At 35.5% G+C, this 6,278-nt stretch overlaps 1 protein-coding gene across 1 annotated transcript in view; it reads left to right on the top strand.

Annotated features, from left to right (window-relative positions):
• Positions 1 to 2,573: 2,573 nt before the first annotated feature.
• map2 (microtubule-associated protein 2) overlaps positions 2,574 to 6,278 on the top strand; it is a 123,895-nt gene continuing 120,190 nt past the window's right edge. Inside the window, exon 1 of the mRNA XM_079882009.1 lies at positions 2,574 to 2,649. The gene's annotated coding sequence lies outside the window, so the exon portion shown is untranslated. The remainder of the gene's footprint in view (positions 2,650 to 6,278) is intronic.

Raw genomic sequence — 6,278 nt, 5'->3', positions numbered from 1 at the left:
TAAAGGGGTCCTGTTCAACTTTAGTTAGTAATGTTTCTATTTGAGCATAAAAAAGATCTGCAAGGTTGCAAAGCTCCAGGTCCACTCCAAAGGTGAGATATTTTATTTGACAGGATCCACTTTCCAAGAACAACCGGATATTTTTCTGGATCTTATGAAGTCACAATGGTACTCATTTAGATAATCCCGCCCACGGAACACACAAAAAAGGGGACTGTTTGATGCATTAGAGAAGACTAGTGTTGTCGCTAGTCAGAGACCCTGTTTTTTTCCATAACATTTCCAAAACTCATTTGTTTGACCTTCCTAAGGCTGACGAGAGTAGCTAAAATTGATTTTAAACACTGTTCCTGAACATTATAACAATGTTTATCTGTGCGCTGCACATTTTATGGAGAACAGCTTGTTTACTTTTGCTTTTGTAAGCTCTCACTTTTGTAAGACGTTTCACTGCTCCTTAGGAGAATTAAACATGGTTTTGTGATCGATTACTTCTTTTTTTTTTGTATTATCTAGTTTTCCTACAAATATCACTATTAAATGGTGGATTACACTATCTATAATGTAAAAGTAAATTACAAAAAAACATACCACTCTGAAACATCCTGTGAAATACGTGCCTGCAATGTCTGTGCATGAAATCCGTTCTACATGATTCTCTTGTTCGTTAACATTGTCAGGGTCTGAATCAGGCTCAAATTGGTTTGAAAATGACGCCATTCGTAATATTTACACTAGAGAAGAACTCGCAGTTATGGAGTTATGGAGGTGCACATTTCCCCAACAAATGCTATTCGCTGCCAATCACAACACTAGACAAGCTAACCAATCACAGCACATTTTGTATTTCAGAAAGAGGGACTTCATCGAAATCAGTGTGTTCGAGCCAGTATGGGGTCCTGGAACAAAAGTGGGCGTTTCTAAATGTGTGGGTGTTTTCAAACTGGTGGGTGTTTATAAATCATGCAATGAAAATGATGGCCTTAACCCGACCCCACCCCTAAACCCTACCCACACTGTGACGTGGGTAAATTAGGTAACGCGGTTGAAAACGCCCCTCTGTTTATGACCTCGCCCACTGATCTGGTAACTCCTGTTACCGTCCTGCAGAAACCTATACTTGCAGACTGGAGAGTGAGGTGTTGTAATAATGTAAAATATGTAAGAAATAATGCATTTTTGAACAATCAAGCATGAAAACATTCCAGTACACCCCCAAAACAAAATCAAAGCTTCGTAAAAGTGCATAATAGGACCCCTTTAACATCCATGGAACTTTTCCATTACGCAAAAGGTACAATGGTCTTCGCATGAAGATAAAATGGTCTTTATGGGGATATTGTTTTTAACACAAAGCATATTGTGATTTTAAATAGTCATTAAGGTGTGCCTGATTGGATTGAATTGAACTGAATTGAATAATATGAAAATATAAAATATTTGATCAATTATAAAAAATGTTGCCTCTACATGTTAGATAGGTTGTGCATTTTGTCACATTCTGTGGGTAGTAGTGTTTGAAATCTGACTAAAAAACCGGACCCCTGACTGCTGTAAGAGACATCATGACAGACATGATACACTAACTCTCCTGAATCAAGTACAAATGCACGCCCAAATCTCACCCCTTGGAAGGGCTGTCTCCATAGTGATAAGTGCTCTTGAGTGTGCACTGGGCCTTCATTCAGCTTTTCTAATTTAAGAAAATTCTCTCTCACTTTGTCTCCACTACATTTTTGTCTCTATGACAACATGACTCAAACCATATCTTTTTAATTGGCAAGCATCTGAGGTTTGAAGGGCGGCGTTTGTTTACCAAGTTGGAAAAGAAAACCCATTGTGACTATCAACTAAAACTTTCATTGGTATAAACATGTCAGTTTGTTTTAACTGGCCTCTCTGGGATCATTCAGGATTTATAGGTTCCTAATTTCCGCTCTGAGATGAATGTGGTTAGAGTAAGTATGAGATTCTGTTGCCTGATGCTTAGCTAAGAAAGGCTGTGTTACATGCTTTGAAACCCACTGGTTTAATTGTATGTCCAATTTAAGGTCACACATTAAGTTTAGAAGAAAACAAAATCATTAATTTACTCTCATGTCTTTCCAAACCAAAGCATTTTTCTTCTTCTGTGGAATGTCTAATATTGTGAAATATTATTACAATGTAAAATAACTGTTTTGTAAAATGTAATTTATTTCTGTGATGGCGAAGCTGAATTTTCAGCATCATTACTCCCGACCATGATCCTTCAGAAATCATTCTAATGCTGATTTGCTGCTCAAGAAACATTTCTTATTATCATAAATTTTGAAAACAGTTTTTTTGGAAACCTTAAAAAAATGAATCGAAATTATATTTTTCAAAATAGATATATATGTTTTGTAATAATTAAATGTTTTTACTGTGACTTTTGATACATTTACTCCATCCTTGCTGAATAAAATTATTAATTCCTTTTAAATATAATAACATAAATATAGTTATAGCTGTATGTGCGCGTTCACACTGTGATTTACGGTAATTATCCAGTGGTGGGCGGGGTTAAGTGGCAGTGGGCGTGATGAAGTGTGAGCGGCTCTTCACCAGCACCGGCGTTCACACAGCGCTCCGAGAGGAAGCCTGCAGCGGACGCAACACACCGAACAGGTAAACCACTATATTTCATTATTTATATAAAGCCATAATATCGAGTTAAAACGGTCAGCATGATTTGCATATATACACCTGCATATTCTCTGAAGTTCTCTGACACGCTGCTATTTCAATTCCTCTAATCCGTGCTTTTGAAGATGTTAATGGGACAGATAATCTATTGCTTGAGAAAGGACGCATTGTTCCATTCACTGCAATGTTGCTGATACTGTGCTTCAGATTAATGGAATAACACTCCTTATTTCTATTAGATACAATGCTTAACTTTTGAGAATGTGTGCGAACTTTGATTTGATGCTCAAACGAGTGCTTAAATTCTTCATTTGTATCTGTTTAAAAATGCTTCTTTGTGCTGAAATCCAATGGTTTTCATTTGTATAGTCATAGTCATATGTTTTGTCTTTAAGGTTGTGTATTATTAACACAACTAATCTGCTCTACATATGAAAAGGAGGAGACCTGGTCCATGGCATGATTTGGTTTTGTCGCAGTCCAGCAGAGATGGTGCTGAAACCACAGCTACCCAGTATTAAGCACCTCTGAGTTATTCTGCACCTCTTATTTTTTTATCAGTACTGATTTTGATATGTCCCTGCTGAAATGTAGATATTTGGTAGATGGTTATGGTTACATTTGATCAGTATGTTTTCCCATCTTTAAACACCTACCATGAAAGGTTATGCTGAAAAAGATCAGAATGAGTTCATGTCTCGCAAACCATCGCCTTGAGGCTATATACAAGACTCCATCAGTGATGATGATGCTGTTTCTGATAAGACGTGGTGCATTCCTGCATTGGCAGTCTGCCGGCTCACGCTTATTCATGAAAAGAGAGCTGTGAGGTTTAATGCAGCGCCCTGCACTGGATGACTGATATATCTGCGCAGTCCCTATGTCCCTACATGTATGTGCCATTTATTTTATAACATCCATTGGCATGCGAGTGTTAGTGTGTCTAAACCCGGCAGAGTCCGCACCACGGGTCATGAGCTATGACCATCTGTTAGCAGACTGCCCTCTTCATCAAATACAACAGATGTTTAAAAGAAGACAAAAAGTTGGACTCCTGCATTCACACATGCGTTTCCTGGGGACTTTCCATTGACTCCTGTAGCCTTTATACTGAGCTAATGATGGTTTCTATACATAGGCCTACCCTTAAGCTTCACATGGCCATTTTTATGATTAAGATGCTAGTTAGTATGTTTATTAAGTCATTTCATTGTAGGGACACTGGTTGGTCATCTTTTTCATCACATGCTCAACCTTGTGTCCTTCTAAACCTCTATGACTTTCTTTCCTTTGTGCACAAACATTTTAAAATAAATCTTTTTTTTTTTGTCAAAATAGGAGACCAAACAACATTTGGCTATATAGTTTGGAACATTTTTTCAAAATAACTTTGTTCTGTAAAGAAAGTCATGAGGGTAAGTAAAATATTTAGATAATCAATGACATTATTTTTGAGTGAACTATGCCTTTAAGAAGGTATTTTATTATACATTTATTTCATACTAAGTATATTACAAAACCATTAACATATTTACTGACATATCACTTGAGACTAAATGATATAAATATTATAATTTAACTTTATTTGGAGTACTTCTTTATTGCACAATGCACATTTCTTAATATTAAACCTAAAAAGTGTTTAAATATCACTATTAGTAAGAATAGTATGATCTCTGTATAATATCAGTCTTTAAATGCAATATATTTAAAGTGTACCTAAAGTATACTTGCAATAGTTCCACTTTTGCACAATCAAATATACTTAAGTATATCTTTAGTTGGACCTCAGATTTCCGGATTACTAAAATGCATTAAGTACAAAATTAGTTGTTTCAATTTAGCCGACTTTAAGTATACCAATTTAGTACGCCGAAAGTACAATTGCAGGGTATTTATATTAAGTACATAAATACTGTATGTAAATGTATTTGTAGTATACTTGGCACAAAGTACATGTATTTCAAATACATTTCAGTATATTTATTTTTCACTAGGGGTGCACTATGTAACTATTTGTTGTGTTTTTATCTTACCCTAATTCACTATGGTAAGTCATTATAAGTGTTTATATTTTAGACCGAGCAAAATCCTTTTCATGCGAAATTGTGTACTTGCGTCACTCGTCCGTGCGTGTCTGGTCATATCCGTAAATAGTGAAAAGTTGCTCCGGCTACTTTGACGCATGTAGGAGTGGCATAGGTTATTTGTCACAATGAGCGAGAAAGGTTGACACCTGTTTTAAAACAAACGCGAACAGAGGAAAGTCTGCTGGAAAAAAGATAATGCAACAAAGCTTGTAATAAAACGGGAATCAAGATTGGCTTGACTTTTTGGAGATGGCGAGACCAAGGAATTTAAAATGTTATAAAAGCGATGCGGAGATGGCATTTTATTACTTAACAGGTGAGTAAGGTATTTTATTGAACAGATAAATTGGCATATGTAGCTCTCTAACAGAGTTCATTGTAAAATATTGTCTATTGTGTGATTTGTGTCTTTCGTTTTGGTTGTAGAGCTGTGCTGGAATTTAGTTTCAAGGAAGTATCGTCTAATAATGGGTATAACTACAGTTATGTCTTCAGCTACTCAGCTTAAGATCCTTTCCATCTAAACTGGTTATATCTCTTAAGCCTTGTAGTGAATGTTTTATGATCAGTAGGATAACCATATTCATCAGCACAGTCATGCAAAGCTGAAACACAACCAAAACAATGTTCTTCCTCAAAATGCATGCAGTTTTGTTTTTTAACTGCTAGATGGCCAAAAGTTACATAGTGTATCTATAAAAATGTAATTGATTGACACAATTAAGTTTTATTAACCTCATAATTTTTCTATTTTCTTTAAAAAGAATTTCTGTGGATGACACATGGAGTAGAATAATATACAGTATGTGCTACTTAGTGAGGCATTTTTCACAAGACTGTGTACTTATTTGCTTTGAAAGAACTACAATCCCATGAAGCTTTGCGATTGACAATCAAAATAAAAACTATTGATTTAAAGATATTTATGTAGAGAAACAATACATTTATGTTAATTGCAAAATACATACAATTATTCAAGTAGTTTGATAGTGCAGGAAGACTGACTTGATTATGTGATTCGCAATGCTTCATGGGAGTGGGCGGCACTAAAGAGTTCTTTTGGAGCAATTTGCTTGTTTTGATTATCTGATTTGTGGAGATTTCTTTGTAGAAGCGTGTGGGTTTTCTCCTGGAATTCTGCTGTTGAACATGATTATTTAAAAAAAATATATATATAATGGAGGCTGGTAGCTTCAACAAAAGCATATACCATCGATTAGCAGGTTTCAGGGGTTTTTGCTTTATTAAACATGCAGGAAAATGAACAATTAAGTGTGATTATCCTCAGGATTTTTCTAGCTTCTTTTAAAGTAATTTGTACAGTACTGTATGTGCTACTTAGTGAGTCATTTTTCACCCAACCTATTGATTTTTTTCATTGATTATATTAAAGGTAATACTAAATTATATCCATGTGAGTTTAAGGAACACTTTTTTTTGAGTGTGTGTAGATGAAGTCGTCCTTGAGGCTGTAATGTTGGGGTTGTGGCGTTACATTGTGCATACAAAACGAGACATGTA

This window comes from Squalius cephalus (genome assembly GCF_949319135.1).
Source record: "Squalius cephalus genome assembly, chromosome: 9".
Lineage (NCBI taxonomy): Eukaryota > Metazoa > Chordata > Actinopteri > Cypriniformes > Leuciscidae > Squalius > Squalius cephalus.
The sequence above is the reverse complement of the archived record's forward strand: the minus strand, read 5'-3'. Positions and strand labels throughout refer to the sequence as shown.